Source organism: Canis lupus, chromosome 18 (genome assembly GCF_048164855.1).
Source record: "Canis lupus baileyi chromosome 18, mCanLup2.hap1, whole genome shotgun sequence".
NCBI classification, from domain to species: domain Eukaryota; kingdom Metazoa; phylum Chordata; class Mammalia; order Carnivora; family Canidae; genus Canis; species Canis lupus.
In genome coordinates this window covers 45,932,612-45,949,536 of record NC_132855.1, presented here as the reverse complement: position 1 = coordinate 45,949,536, position 16,925 = coordinate 45,932,612, and the positions used below count along the sequence as shown (strand labels likewise).

Here is a 16,925-nt window from a genome sequence, read left to right as displayed (position 1 = left end):
GGCCTTCATGAGGCACAAAAAAGAGATACCACAGAAAATTACTTTTACTTTCTTAAAATAATACCTTTTTCCATCCTTAAAAACAACAACAACAACAAAAACTCCACCATTCTTCCCCCAAATTAAAAAAAAAAACAAAAAAACAAAAAACAAACTTCTAAACTACCTTTAATCTTAGCCTTACATTCAATGAGTTGAATTTTAGTTTAGGGCTTTTTTTTAACTTCTATTTTGTTGATGTGTCCAAAGATAACAGTTTTTGATAACACTTTAAACATTTTGTAAAGGAAAATCATAATAGTATTAAGGATTATAATTTTAAAATAATCTTTTCATTAGGGGAAGATATTCATTAGGGGAAGAATCACTGCTAAGCCAGATGTTTTGTGACTCTGTGTTGCTTTTTCTAATAAGAATAGAGACACCACTTTCTGTGGCATCTACTGTCTAAGATATTGTGCATATATTATCTGAGTTAGTCATCACAAAATATACCTGCAATTTCCCTATCTTAAAAGGGCAGCAGCTAAGATCCAGAAAGATTGAGGAACTTGCCTAAGAGGTGGCAAAGCCAAGATGTTAATTTACAGTTTGTGCTCTGTGTCCTACTACCATGCCATCTGTTCCTCAAGAGTATGGCAAACCAGTTGAGAGCTAACTGGTTTGTGGTTAGAGCAAGAATTTGCTTTTTAGATTAGAAGTCTTGAAGGTCTCTGGTTTCCTGTAGGGCTTAGATCCATATATAAGAATAATGTGAGTTCTTCCTATAATTTTACCTGGTCAAATTTATATTCTGTCAAGACTATGTGTACGTTGTGAAGATGACTCCAGCATGGTGTACCTAGCCGACTTGACAGCACGTTTTAAATATTTTCCTCTATATTTCAGAATTATTTTTAGTAATGATCATGAAATGAAACAAATGATGAAAATAATGCAGAAAATGCCAGAAAAGTAATGCAGTTAAGAATTGTGATTGAACTTTTACCTAAATGTATATGATAAAGAAATAAATGTTATAGTACAGAAAAGTAATATATTTTATTTTTAAAGTACGTTAATGCATTTTTTAAAAGATCTATGTGTATTAATCTTTCATCATAGTGGATTATAACATTACAAGTCTTCCTCAAACTTACAAAGTTTTAACACATAGACTCCAAAGAGTTATAGAAAGGCAATATTAAAGTAAATCCACTTCTCATACTCTATTTTTGTAGTTATGCCATTGATGTCTTTTTATAAATTACTGTTTGAATTCAAATCTAGATAGTGCCACAGGGACATGAACTGCATAGGAACAAACTGTGATGATTCCAAATTGCTATGAACTTATTTGCAAAATAAATAGTATGCGCCTGGGTGTCTGTGTGTTGGGGTCAACCATAGAACTAGAAATTATCTGAATTAACTTCTATGCTACATAGTGTTTATTAAAATATAAGTAATAAAATGCTAATTAAAATTATATATGTGTCCAAATATGGATATGTATGTTATTATATATTGTGTGAACATAATATTATATATATATTTATTTATCTATATAGTTGAAACATAGCAGTAACCATAATATTTGTAGAACCATTATGTCCAATATGGTAACCACTGGCTACACAGCATTATTTATATTAAATTTAAATTTATTCAAATTAAAGAAACAGAAATTTCAGTTCCTCAGTCACATTAACCACATTTACATGCTGAACAACAAGTAGCTAGTGACTACAGTGTTGGATAACACAGGTATAGAACATGTATATCATTTCATAACATTTTGTTGGGCAGCATTGATTTAAAACTTTGATCAGTCAAAATTTTATTACTAATATTGCTTAGAATTGACAGTATAAGGGGCTAATAAATCAGACTTTTTTTAAGGTTTATTTATTTATTCATGAGAGACACAGAGAGAGAGAGGCAGAGACACAGGCAGAGGGAGAAGCAGGCTCCCCGTGGGGAGCCCGATGTGGGACTCGATTCCAGAACTCTGGGATCATGACCTGAGCCAAAGGCAGATGCTCATCCACTGAGCCACCCAGGTGCCCCCCAAATTAGACTTTTAATAGGTATTGTTATTATATAAAAATTCTCTGTAGACAATGCACCCCTTATTGCCTTCACTGGGGACAGTCCTTCTGACGGGGCTGCCCTGGATTTGCCACTGTTCCAGGAATCCATTAATGCTTCTATGGCTCTCATCTAATCTCTCGAAGATATAAAATTTCTTTACCCCTTCATTAGGCTTTATCATGATTAGTGTGGTTTGGATGGCAGGTTCTCCTACCCCCTCGGGGAACATACTTTATCAACAATTCTCATTTTTCTCTACTTACTGGCAATTCATTGTAAATCTAAGCAAGCTGTGTCTTACCCTCATAAAAATTCATATTCTTGTACCTTGGCTTTGTATTACATCTCTAGTCAACTTTGAAGCATTACATTCCTTGTCACATTCTAGTTTCCTGAAATAGTATTCTATGGTCCTGTTTGTCTCCCAGTCATTCTTTGTCCATTCCACAAGATCTGCTCTGGTTATAGCCACCCCAATATCTACATAAAGTCATCCCTGACCCACCTCTGTGCTCCTATATAGAATCCAGTATATACTGTGTTTCCACTACTTTTCACAGTGTACTTGAAAGGTAGATTTGCTTGTTTCTTGTGTCAAGAGAATATAAACTCCTAGAAGATACTAGAAATATCTTATTCAATTCTGAACCCCCTGGACTCAGTTTAGTGCTTGTGAGTAGTCACTAAGTAGACATTTGTGGAAGAAAGAAGGAAAGAAGGGAGAGAGTTTTACTATTATTTTGAATAGCTCAGTTGTGAGTTAGGGGTAGGGGCAAGAGGACCAGCAATTAAATGAAACGTATGTTGGGGCACATGGGTGGCTCAGTCAATTAAGTGTCTGCCTCTCGGGTCTTGATCCTGGGGTCCTGGGATCAAGCCCTGCATGGGGCTCCCTGCTCAGGGGGAAGTCGGCTTCTCCCTCTCCTTCTGTCCTCCCTCATCCTCTGTCTGTCAAATAAATAAATAAAATCTTTTTTAAAAAATGAAATGTATGCATGCCACCTATATGTTCAAGTCTATAGAGCACTTAAGATGTATTACTATATAGCAAGTAAATTATTCTGCATGTCAAGATCCTCCCTGATGCTCAAATCATTGGAGATGTTTGATGATCTCTTAGAAATTGATACATGAAACTCTTTCTGGCTCTATTCAGTTCAGTGTAAAAAGTGTAATAAAGGTCTTGCTTTGTGTTAAGCACTGTGCTAGAAACAGGATATTAAGGTGACTAAGACATTTTATCTGCCCTTAAGAGATAAATTTATTTGTTCGGAACAAGGCACAAAAAGATAACTGAGATGGCAATGAGATTTCATGTTCATTTAGCACCCACAATTTGCCATTACCAAGTGCAGCAAATCTTGGGTTGGGGAGAGCTAAGGTAAAAGTTACCAGCGGGATACATTTGATCCTGTTATCACTGATTAAGCCAGCCTGTTTAATGGGTTATGCTGGGAGAAAGCGTAAGTAAACACATTGGTTCTCAGAATAGATGGGGAGTTCTGTGTTTAAATAGCACATTATAAGTCCCACCGGTTTTCTCTCTTTCTCCCCTTTTTTTTTTTTTTAAACTCTCATTAAGCACTCTTACCATCTTCTAATGGATTAGAGCCAACCTCAATTCCCATCCCCTTCCTTTTTATTTTATTTTATTTATTTTTTTAATTTATGATAGTCACAGGGAGAGAAGGAGAGAGAGGCAGAGACACAGGCAGAGGGAGAGGGAGAAGCAGGCTCCATGCACTGGGAGCCCGATGTGGGATTCGATCCCGGGTCTCCAGGATCACGCCCTGGGCCAAAGGCAGGCGCCAAACCGCTGCGCCACCCAGGGATCCCCCTCTTTCTCCCTTTTAAAAAATATTTTATTTACTTATTTACTTGACAGAAAGAGGGGAGGAGGAGGGAGAGTGCACAGAGGGGAGGGAGAAGCAGACTCTCTGCTGAACAGGGAGCCCAATGCAGGGCTCCATCACAGGACCCTGAGATCGTGACCTGAACCCAAGGCGGACACTTAATTAACTGAGCTACCCAGGCACCCTGACCACTGTTTTTCTCTTAAAATAGTCAAAGAGGGGAATCCAAGCATCCCCAGAAATAAGGAAACACTTTCCCAGTCTAGCTGTAAACTAACTCTGTCCTACACAGAAAGGCTGTCCATGGTGATGAGGACACAAGGGAAGAGGCTTTGGTTGGGGGAATTTGTAGAAAGGATACTGATCAACCACGGGTGAAAGTGCATAGCAAAGTAACATAGAGGAGTGAGAGCTGTTCTCCTAGAGCTCTCCCTGGGCAACAGGTAGACTTGAATACCAGTAATACTGTAACATTAGTTACCATGAAGGACTTAATGTAAACCAGTAATTGTGTTAAGTGCTTCACATATATAATCTTTAACCACATTACAACCTGGTGAAATGAGAGTGATCCCTCATTTATAGCTGAGAAAACTGAGCCCTAGTGAGAATAAGCCATTTGTTAATGTTTAGATGAAGAGAAAATAGTGAAGCTCTTTGAGCCTGTCTCAAAAATCACTGATTATAATTTTATAGTGTGGTCTATAGGTGATGGTCAGTAGAGATTTGGGTTTTTATTTAGGACCAAATGCACAAAGGGAACTGATTGGTATTTTAAAAATACCTTTTTCTGGTTTGTGATGACTTCAAGGTCCTTGAAGAAAATGTGAGGGGCAGTCTCAACCCAGAAAGACTTGCTCTCATCTAAGGATCTTTCTTCTCTTTGTCCACATTTGCAGGAAGTTCTAGGACTGGTTGGGTAGTGTTAGGTTTTTTTGTTACACCCATAACCAATATTTGGCATCATGATTGACCTTCACTCTTGTCAAGAAGAAAACTCTAGAGACAAGAGTGCCTTGTTCTTTCCAGCTGCAGTTAATTTTGGCCTGTCACTATGACAGATGTCAGGGAAACTACTTGGCTTTCTTCTTAATCTCTTAAGCTTAGGGGATGTCTAAAAGCAGGCCTGATTCCAGTGCTGGGCTGGCTGTCACATCTGTAAATAGCATCAAGGAGAAGAGCTAAATAGAAGTTTAGAACTTAATGGTATACCAATATTTTATAGTAAACAGAAGTAATCCATTTCCTGAAGTGGCCCTATGAACATACTCTACTGCATCCTATAGATGTAGATATTGATGTGAATATATATGTATGAAATATGTATATACACAGGTGAACTAATGGGCCACACATTTTATATATAGAGAAGTAGAAATTATCAAAATAAATTATACTTGAATTGACTTCTAAACTTCTTGTTTTTGTCATTCTCCTTAATCATTTAGTTAAAGAAACCAATTCCTACCAAGGTAAATCTCTCTTTCTCTCTCTCTCTCTCTCTTTTTTTTTTTTCAGTTTCATTTAAAAAAAAATCCTAATTGTCTTAGTTAACCAATATTGGTTACCATCAAACACTCATAAATGTTTCATTAAGGAGGGAAGAAACTTGACCACAGGTTTTAGTTTAGTTTTCTTAGTTACAAAATAAAATTTAAAAATTGAGCATGCATTTTTTTGAATGCTTAAGGACTAAGTCTTTGTTATTTCTAGAGTAATGAATGTTACCTGTTTTTCCTACAGTGCCTGCCTCTAGGTCTTGATATGTTTGCTATAGAACACAGGAAGTAAATGACAATAACTATTTGTGTGCAGCTCCTTTGCATCCTTTGCTCCCAAGTGACTGCAACTGGTAATTTTAGAGCACTATGCTGAAATTCGAATAATCTAAGATAATTTAAAATGAGTATCATACAGTGCTTATGAGTGAACAAAATGTATTTTACAGCACATATTTTTCTTCCATTATTATTTCAAAATTGGTTTGTTTCTGGGCTAAAAAAGACTCAAGTAACATATTGGTATTCTGGTTCCATGAAATCTTAATAGGTATTTTTTAAGAAAATAGATTTTAGGAGAAGGAATTGAAAATTTTGGGACAGTGCATATTGCATAAACAACTTTATATGGTAGTCTATAGTATACCAGTTTTCCTTATGAATGTCCAAAAGGGTAGTGTCACATATTGGATTTTCTACAAATATGCAACTCTAAATCTCTTTTCAAGTGAAACTTCTTGATGATTCCGCGGTCATGGAATATTCTTTGGGAAATACTGGATTAGTCAGTCTTAAAGCTTCTAGGAAGTGAAACTAATGCCAGTTTTGGATTAGAACCAATCTCTAGTCAGTGCACAAAGTAATCCCTACACAGATTGCTGAGCTTCTGTTTTATTAATAATCTCTACTTATCTTGTAAATAATTTTTCAGACTCATTCATGCTAAAAACAAGAATATCAGTTTAGAGTATATCATTAGGCATTAGAAAAGAAGTATCTAAGCTTTATGTCCAATTTTGGAACTTAAAGCTTTTTGCTTCTTAAAAAAAAATAAGTTTGATTTTCTTTTGGTGACCCTGTGATTTTGGAACACACAAAGGCCCAGCTGTTCATCTCCTCCTACAGGTTCGAAGTCCATGGATTCTTTACTTACCAAGATTTGATACTAGATCTTCCATCTCTTCTGTAAATTATATACTATGTGATCCCACATGAAGACTTTTAGGTCATTAAAGCACCATTAGTATACTGAGATAGTGACATGATAAATAGATCTTACATAAATAGCTTTACTTTTGTAACTCACATTTCTCTGAAGAAAATGATCCCTGCTCTACCTACCTCAAGGATGTCAAAAAATAAAAATGAAAGTAATGCATTGTGTGTGAAAATGTTTTATAAATTGCGAAACAGCCTACAAAGACAAGGAGCTTCAATAATGATAATGATCATAAGTCCCAACTGTACCTGATGGATTCTGAAAAATAGAGCAGCTTGTAAGTTAACCAAAGACAAAACATTCTCTGGCTCAAATACAAATTGTGTCAAGGCAAATGTTTACTTCAAAACATTATTCATTTTGGGAAAACACTAGAAGAGATAAGTAAATATTGATATTGATTTTTCAGGAGCCTCCTAAAAATGCAGAAATAAACTCTTCAAGAAACTATGAAAGTAAAACAATTAAGTGGTAATTTTTTTTGTCTTGGATTTATTTTTTTGGACTATTTTTCTTCTTACAACATTGGAAGAGCACAACTCCCAAAACAGTTTTTTTTTTTTCTCCAAGTTATTGCATTGTTCAAGGTAGAGTTATTTTGAGAGTGAAAATCTCTGAGGCATTGAAGAAAAAATACTGAAAGTGTCTCAATGATCAGAATGTTTCCTTCTTGGGAAAGTTCTATAGTACATTTAAAAGTACAGGTCAGAAAAAAAAAATAAAAGTACAGGTCAGAATGTGTCTATACACTCAATTTTGATTTTTATACAACTCCCTGATATTTCTACAACAGCTAGATATCTAAGATAAGAAAGTAGTTGAAGGAAATGTAAACCCAGATAATATGTATTTCTTTTTGGTGCCAGATAAAAACTATAAAGCTATGCTACTAAATAATATATTTTGAGGTTCATATACATCACATATTTTATGTGATCAAATCACATATGTTTTAAATATAATTAACATTTTTAAGGAAAGATATAGTTGTACTTTATGTTGATAAATTCAGACAATTACAAGTTAAAGATAAAAGAAAAATAATCTAATATCCATTTAAAAAATATTTATTTACTCATAAGAAACATAGAGGGAGAGGCAGAGACATAGGCAGAGGGAGAAGCAGTCTCCCTGTGAGGAGCCCAATGCAAAACTCGATTCCAGGACCCCAGGATCACGACCTGAGCCAAAGGCAGACACTCAACCACTGAGCCACCCAGGCAGCCCTAAAATTCATTTTTATCTTATCTAAAGCCCACAGGATTTTTTTTCTACCACATGAAATCTGTTTTTCTATAGAAAAAATGATCATACTGTACATGATCTTTCATAACTTTTCAGCACTTAAATATCTTTGTGGGTGTTTTTGTGGACATCCTAATTACACATCATAGTATTTCACATTTTCATAGTATTGCATTGTGACAAATATTATAATTTTTAGCCAGTTACAATTGTTGGACATTTAAGATCTTCAGTTTTTTCCTAGGACAAAAAGTACTTTGATGAACATTGCTAAACCTAACATATTTTTTACATTTCACAATTATTTTTTTCAGGTTCAAGCCCTGAGATGTGTAAATGTTAAACTTAGCCAAAATTTAGCACTTATAAAATTTTAAACATATTTCTAGAAATATGAAATATTTCTAGAAATATTTAAGAAAATGCAGCAATTTTCTCTCCAACATTAAGTGTGCAGATATGCCCTTTTGCCCATCCTCTTATCACTATGAAAGCATTAACAGACATATTTTTTCCTTTCTCAGTCTGTTAGATAAAAAGTGGTGTTTCATTGTTTCAGTTTGAATTTATTAATAATGAGGTCGAACGTCTTTTCATTTATTTGGCCATTCCTTCTCTCTCATGTGGAATGTCTTAATGCCCCATCTTTTCATATACTTTGTTTATATTTTTAAAGATTACTTATTTATTTATTGATAGAGAGAAGAAAGAGAGAGAGAGTACAAGCAGGGGGAGTGGCAGGCAGAAGGTGAGGGAGAAGCAGGCTCCCCACTAAGCAGGGAGCCCAATGCAGGACTCCATCCCAGGACTCTGGGATCATGACCTGAGCTGAAGGCAGATGCTTAACTGACTGAGCCACCCAGGTGCCCCTGTTTATAGTTTTCTTTCTTTTTTCTTTTTTTCTTTTTTTTCTTTTTATATTTTTCTAATAGACACGCACATTTTGTAATTAAAGATATTTTCTCATTATTTGTATTTTCTACTCTAAATTGTTGTCTTTGCATTTGATGCATCGTTACTTGAGAAAATAAATTAACGAAAATTTATTCGAAAAGTTCCCATTTAATTCTGAAACTAACAGGAGAGCCTATTGGCATGGGATCTGAACCTTCCCAAGAAAGCTTGCTGCACTGAAATAAGAACTTTCCTAACTCTGTCTTATGTGTGGTTCCTAAGTGGTTGGTGCCAAGTGAGAGCAGCCATGCACACGTTTGGCTGAGTGTTTCTGAGTGAGATCTGAGCCCTCCTTGCAGCAGACTCCCTTGTACTGCTTGTCTACTGCTGATTCTTGGTCACTCTGCACCCGTTACATCCAGGATGGGCCTAGGAACCTGCATTTAATTTCTAGGTGTTTCTTATATGTACCGAAGTTTGAAAACCCCTGATTTCATCCATATTTGAGTATCAATCCTCACATATATTCAAGACAGTTCTCAAAAAGGACCTTTTGAAGGCTATTTTTTATCTTTAGTGCTCCTCCCTTTATGTTTGAAACATTATAGAAAAAAGCTCTCTTACATATTCAAAATTTTAAGAAGTTCAAGTAACTCAGCAGAGTGCTATCTCTTTGTTAGATGAGAATTACCCAGTGTTGTATTTTCTTTGGTCATTATGGTCTCCATTGTGTCTGAGGTTAAAATAAATACTCCGTTTTAGAAAATTCCATTGGTTTACATTGCTGGTATAATTATCTACCTCACTAAGATACATGACATTGTGGCTTTCATCTTTATTGTAATATTGTTATTGCATACTTATCACTTGTTAAAAACTACCACAAATCATTTGGGAAACTGGGAAGGAATGAAAATAAATGTTCTATATTCAAGAAATCTGATGGAACAGTATCTTCTCTGAAACAGATCAGAAAAATATCTTTTCTTTCTAGTTGGGCTTGAGGTCTCCAAGGCAGAGAATAATACAGCAGGTGCCAGATTCTTATGTAGGTGATAGCTAACACTTTTTAAGTGCTTATTACATGCTAGGAACTGTGTTAAACGCATTTATATTTAACCCTCCCCTATATTATTTGATGAGGTTAAACACCAATAATTATTAGTATGCCTTTTCACAGATTAGGATAGCAGGCATGGAAAATTTAACTTCCTCGTGGTTACAAGCAGGTTGATGGTTGAACAGGATTTGAACCCAGGTCAGTCACGTGGCTCTAGAACATGTGCTGTTTTTTTTTTTCTTTTTAACTTTTTTAAAAAAGATTTTATTTATTAGTGAGAGACACACAGAGAGAGGCAAAGACATGGGCAGAGGGAGAAGCAGAGAAGCAGACTACCTGCAGGAAGCCTGATGTGGGACTCGATCCCAGGACTCCAGGATCACACCCTGAGCCAAAGGCAGATGCTCAACCACTGAGCCACGTAGGCATCCCTCTTTTTAACTTTAAATAAATCTTTATTTCACAGAAGTTGTCACATAATTGGATATTTCTCTACTTTTACACAATTATTGTTTCTCTCCACAGAAAGGCTGCTTCTTAACTTTTCATCTGAGCAAGCACTCACTAAAATCCTGATTTGAACAGAATAATAGTAAAAATGTCTCAGTGGTTTAAGTTGAAAGCAGTACATTGGTACATGGCTCTTACATTCAGTTTATCAGGAATGTATAAATGTCTTTATTCAAAAATAAAAAATAAATTATCTGTAGGCATGGACAATAATGGAAATAAACCATTGTATGTTGTCAACTGAAACCAGTAACTGGCCGTTGGAGTGATTTTCTTTTTTTCTAAGCTTTATTTATTTTTAGAGAGAGAGAGAGCATGAGTGGGTAAGGGTTGGGAGGAGAAGGAGAGAAAGAATGTTGAGCAGGTGTCATGTTGAGAGTGGAACGTAACATGGGGCGGGATCTCACAACCCTGAAATCAGGACCTGTGCTGAAACCAAGAGTTGGAGGCTCAGCCACCTGAGCATCCAGGTGCCCCATGCTTGTAGTGATTTTCTTCAACATCAGCCATCCTTTTCTTCAGTCATTTCCTTCAGCTGACTTCTCTGAAGTTAGTGTTGAGGAGTTATTATTATTGTTGAGTTATTGTTAAGGAGCTCTGCCTCTGAGTTTCCTCTCACAGTTTATTAATAATGGTAAAGCACAATTCTAGTAACCTACCTTCCATGCAACCTTCCATACCACCTCCCATTCTACCCATTCTATGTGTTCCAGTGTCCTTCTTTTCTTTAGGAATTCTGATGACTGCAGCTACCGCTGTCACTAACAGAGGTCACTCCAGCAGCATCCAGTAAAGCAGTTCTTAACCTTTAGTTGGATCATTGATTCTTTTTTCTAGCACTTTCACAAAATCTCTAAGCACAGCATCATAACAGACTTCTGAGGATCTTTGCATAATTTTCTCAACTATCATTAATCCTTCAACATCTGCATTCTTAGCACTGGTCACTAAAATAATTTTGAGTGTTCTCTTAATAGTTTCTATTTCATTTTTTTGATCTTCATTAGCTGGAGTTATTGATTCCAAGGCTGGAATGCACTGAAGCAGTGTTCAATCCCTTCCCAGAATAATGTCTTCTTCAACAGCAGCTCATGTAGCATTGAGGCTATCTCCAACTCTTTCTTTCTTTTCATTCACTTAAAATCACTTGTCTCACTAAATTTCAGTATAGTTATAGTTACTTCATCTGAGAGTTTTGCCAGGTATTCTTTCAACTTTTCATATTCATCAGTTGTGATATCTCACTGCTTAGTGATTTCTTAAATATGTTTTTCAGCTTGAGCCTTGTCACCTTTTCCTTTTAAATGCATGGCATCATCTTTGGTCACAATGATCTCTCCCACTTTTCCCAAGTCATGAGGCTGAGGATCTTCAAGATTTAGAGTCAGTCCTTCTCCAAACATTGCACCAGCAATAGCATTAGTCACACCGTCGAGCTGGTTCTACTGGCACCAAAACCCAGAGCTTAGACTGCTACCGCTTTAAGACCAACTTTTAGCCTATTCAAAATGAGTATGCTCGGAGTTTCTCCTTCAACATCTGTAGCAATTATGACTAAAGGCTCATGGTGAGCACTGGCAATTTGAAGAGCAGGTACAATGGACTGGACTCTGGAAATGTTCTTTTCACTCAATAGAACATAGGCATCTTGGAATTCACATTTCTGATCTTTTGACATATTAATAAAGTATGCAGAAATATAACCTTGATCAAATCTCATGCCTTTAATAAACCATACTTGGTACCTTATATCTTGAGATATGAAATCAGTTCCAGTGTTATTACTATCTGATTGTCACCAAGTCAAAAAAGCAAAAGATTAACTGGAATGGTGTACATGCCCATAGCGTAGAGAGAATAAGGTTGCATCTCACTGTAAAGGCCCCTGAGAGGCCCTTTATCCTGGGAACAGTCTGAGGAATTTGTGTTAGAAAGTTGTGGCCCATCTGCTATTCTGAAGGGACATATCCCTGGAGGATGACCTAAACACAAATGCCTCAGGAGAGGAGCAGGCATTCCAGGTGGAACAAAGCAGCTTGACTGGAGGAGGCGCTGTCTACATCAAGGGAACCGTAATACAGAAGATGGCCTAGAGAAAGTATCTCTGAGGAAATCACAAATACATCCAAGAAGGAAATAGAAACTCACTCAGCACCTGCTATGGAGAATGCTTGGATGCTGCTTACAATTGTACCAGCCATGTCAGGCTTTGCTGTCCTTCATGAATCTTCGTTTCACCAGGTCTGACCTTGAGAGTCAGAAATAGCACTGTGAGCACTGTGAGGAAGGAAGGAGGGAGGTGAAATGAGTCATAGAGAAGAAGCATTTTCAGATTTACTAGGTTGGGAATAGTGCATGCCAGGGAGAGGGAAAAAACATTGTATATTTTTTATGATGAAGAAGTGGATTCCTTCTCTCTCTCTCTCAACTAAAACCAAAAGTAACATTTATTTTCCCAGAGTGGCAGGAAAAGCTAAAAAACCTGAGGTGATTTTCATGCTGGTGCAGGGAGTGTGGAGATCTTCACCTACAGAGGTGTGGAATGGGACGGCAGGAAGACAGGCCCCTTTCTGAGTTTTCCCTGACCTAGTTCAACAACAACAACCAACAAGTGACCCTGATGTTGTCACAGTTAAAATGTACATATTTTTGAAGACCCCTTAAAGAGAACTGATATTAAAAATTGTGATTCCAGTGATGTCATGGGGAAACATAATCACCTATTTCACTAATCCATGGAACAGGTTTAAAATTTCCACAGAAATATCAACAGTAAAATTATATAATATATGTGGAAAATGTGTAGCTCACTGAGCAGCACGGTAGAGTTCATTAATGTTTGTCTTTTTCCTTAGGAAATAGGGTATTTTATTACTACAGAAAGAAAATGGAAGAAATTTTGTTATGCCAGTTTCCTGTATTTTAGGAACCAAGGAACTAATTATGAAATCCTTCTATAAGCCCAAGTATGAAACTCAGATGTAGCCTATAGTTTTGAAGAAATGTTACATGAACTACTTTTAATCTTATTTATATTTTCCCTACAGAAGCATAAGAACACACTTTATAAATTTCCCCTTCTTTGGACTGTTAGAAACTTGGTCCAGAAGCCAGAAGTGCTATGGCTTTGGAATCATGTCTGCTCTCCTTAGAAAAGATAAAGGCAAGTCCACCTATCTGTGAAGATCTTTGATTTGAGGGAACATAGAACTGAAATTGACTTTATGCACTACTTTTTATAGAGAATTAGATTAAAAAAGCCCAATATCTAAGTCTGGTTTGTTCTAATTTAAAAGATAATCAAAATATCTTCAACACTGTGGGAGGTCTCTCAGTAAACACGGATTTATATTTAGCACAATTTATTTGAAAATCAGAAAGGCTGCCCAAATAGTCCAAACATTAAATTATTTCAATTTTAGAGGGCAGATATTACTGAGAAGTAATAAAATATTGCCAGCCTGCATAGGCAGCTCATCACCAGTAAGATGAAAAGACCAATTATGCCTCACACGGACAAATGTTGATTAAAGGGTGGACTTCATAACTGCCTGGCCAAGTTTGAGGCTGTAATAACAGAGGAGGGGGAAGGAAGCACTTAGCACAACACCAAAAGCTGCAAGGAGGAGTCATCTGATGAAGGGGGAAAGATGGGAAATTTTAAAGAAAATGTCAGAGGAAATTGCCTGGTGGTAAGAACTCTACTTATGTATGACTCTTAAGGAAATTGTCTTCTTAGAAAATTGTAAGTTCTCAAAATCTCTTAAATAAAAAACAGACCAATCCAAGCATTCTGTAGATCAAACTTGGTATTCTCAAACTTCAGAGAAATTGTTTTTATTCATCACGGCTCCTCATTCTTCTGAGGAAGACTCAGAAACTGTGTGAGTTTGGGTTCGTACAGGGTTCCAGAGGGTAACTCAACTTGCTTGCAGGTTAAGCCTGATAACATGAAGGTGAAGCTAAGTCCCCATCAAGTGCTTACTGAGTAATTTTGTGTGTGAATAATTACATGTAATTTCAAATGAGATAGCATATATCAGATGCATTATACAGGCAAGGTTATATGATGCATAATAAATGATATGTAACGATCTCTATGTATTCATTAAGAATATATTGAAATGGACTCAGTACCATGCTGTGTATAGGGAGGATAAAAAAGTTGTGTCTAGGCTACTAGGGAGGCTCTGGAAGGTACTAAGAGAAAAAAATAACATGCATGAGAAAAAGTTTTTAAATTACATGATGCAGTATGTAATTAAGTACCATACTATGTAACACAGGATTATTAAAGTTCAGAAAAAAATAGATGCAGTGAGAAGTGGAAAGATTTTCTGGAAAAGAGGGAACTTGAAGTGGGACTTGAAAGATGCATAAGATGTGGGAATCCAGAAGTTGAAAGGGAAGAAATTTCAAGAAAGAGAAATAGCAGCCCAGAGGTTCAAGGGAGGGAATGGCAGAGAGATTGGATTAGGGAACCAGTGTAGTGGAGCCAGATTTACTAGATTTGAGTCCCAGCAACCCATCTTACTGGTGTCACCTAAGTCTTATGTGATGGTTCTGTGCCACACTTCCATTGTCAGTAAAATGGAAGTAACATATTTATTAAAGAGGCTATTTTGAGAATTAATGGGTTGACATATATAAAGTACTTATATCAGGACCCAACACCTAAGAGGTATTCAACAAATGTTAGCTACTATTACTATTATTATATTGTTGTACACTGTTAAAAGATGTGATTTTCATGTCTAGAATGAAGCCACATTATACAACAATGGTAGCTATTTGTTACAGATGGAGCGATGGACACTGTGCTCAACATTTTGATTACATTTTCTCTTATTCCTAACAACCACTCCCTAGAGAGAGGGAGAAGGAAATATCATCTCTCTCACTTTACAGCTGAGAGAGTTGAGAATTAGAGAAGCAATTTTCTTGAGAATTCTGCAGCTAGTAAAGAACAACCAAGAGATGCAAATTGTATTCTTTAATGGCTGCATTACAATGCTTGAACTTAAATGATAAAGGGTTCTGACATTGAGGCAGGAGTTGGTTCAAGTTTAGTAGATAAGTTCAAAGTGGAAAAGAGTTCAGATCTAGGAAAGCAGCCTAGCCGGTGGCAGCTGGAATACCCTAGGAAAGGTGAAGTAACTAAACTTCTAAGATGGCAGCCTTGAAATCTGAGAAAGAAAAGATGGCTAAGACTTTCTCCTGGGCCCTGAAAGTGAGATATGATGATTTTGACTCTTGGTCTTGGAGCCCAAATGATTAGGAGAATGGTAGCTGCTGGAGCGCTGCCTTGGAGAGAGGATACAAGAGGGACCTTGGCTCCTTACACATAAGGCCAGGGCTGACAGAGTCTCTTTGTCTCTGTATGTTTTGTAGTGTTAGTTGGGCCCATCTCCCAATGCCTTCATGAGATTGGAAATTAGCTTTCCTGGTACTCTGTGTTGGATTTCACTCATCCGTTGGGAGCTCTTGCTTACATTTTCTAAGCTGCTTGCTGTATGGAAGTCATTTAAGGAAGATCGAATTAGTCCTGGAAGACAATAGTTGCTCCTAATGCAGTTGAAAGTTCACTTTTTTGTAGCCTCAGACCCTTTACGAGCAAGGAGTAGAAATAAACATCATGGTTAATGCACTTCAGCAATATAAAAGGTTTCTACAAGGAAAATGCTAACAGTAAACAGTTTATATAAAGCAAAGATAAATCATAATGGAGTGGTAATTTGAGTTTGTATTGTACATCTCCTCAGGGAACCCCTAGTGCTCTAAAGACACTATCTCATTACTACCTGGAGTACCTCTGAGAAATATGCAAAAAGCATCATTTTCTTCAATTTTTGCATAAGGACCTAAGTCACAGGGGATTAATGTGGCTTGTCATTATATGGAAGTGGATTACTCATATTCTTGGAAAGGATTGTCTCAGTGAATTGGTTGATTTTCTCATGAAATTAGTCACTCAATCTGAGGGAAAAAATGTACAAGTCAAGTCCCCCCAGGAAACAAGCAAGCAAACTACACTTTTACATATTTCCATACCTATTCTGGCAGCCCTCTGGACTTGTTTGAACTTAACAAATGCCACTAGAACTAGAATACAGTTTATTGACTTTATCCATTAAAATAACTCACCACATATTTATTGGAACATTTTTGATGAGAAAGATGAAATTCCTGTCACTTTCATTTTCTTTAAGGGAAAATGTAGGAAGCCTGCAGCTTCTAGACAAATGTGTGACAGAGTGGGAATGGAGCACCCCACTCTGCACCCAGAAATGATGAATAAAGAATGATCAGTCACTTCCTTAGGATTTCAAAGGAAATTGTGATGGAGCCCACTAACTCTTTAGGCATGCTGTTCTACAGAGCACCCATCACTGCTGCACTAGAGAGTCTGACCTAACTGCTTCTCTGCCCACTTTTCCCATAATCCTCCCTTTCTCCAGAGAGGTGTATAGACTTAGAAATCACTCAGTCTGGAGCATAGTTCTAGAAGATTCTAACGCTTGTCTTTGGTGATCTTTTTAGGTAAGGCTGCATAGAGCCACTTAGCTCAGTGT

At 36.7% G+C, this 16,925-nt stretch overlaps 1 protein-coding gene and 1 pseudogene across 1 annotated transcript in view; one reads left to right on the top strand and one right to left on the bottom strand.

The window, feature by feature from the left end:
- ZNF804B (zinc finger protein 804B) overlaps positions 1–16,925 on the top strand; it is a 495,181-nt gene that overhangs the window by 330,141 nt on the left and 148,115 nt on the right. The window lies entirely within an intron of this gene.
- On the bottom strand, positions 10,969–12,554 carry LOC140608526 (60 kDa heat shock protein, mitochondrial pseudogene; annotated as a pseudogene).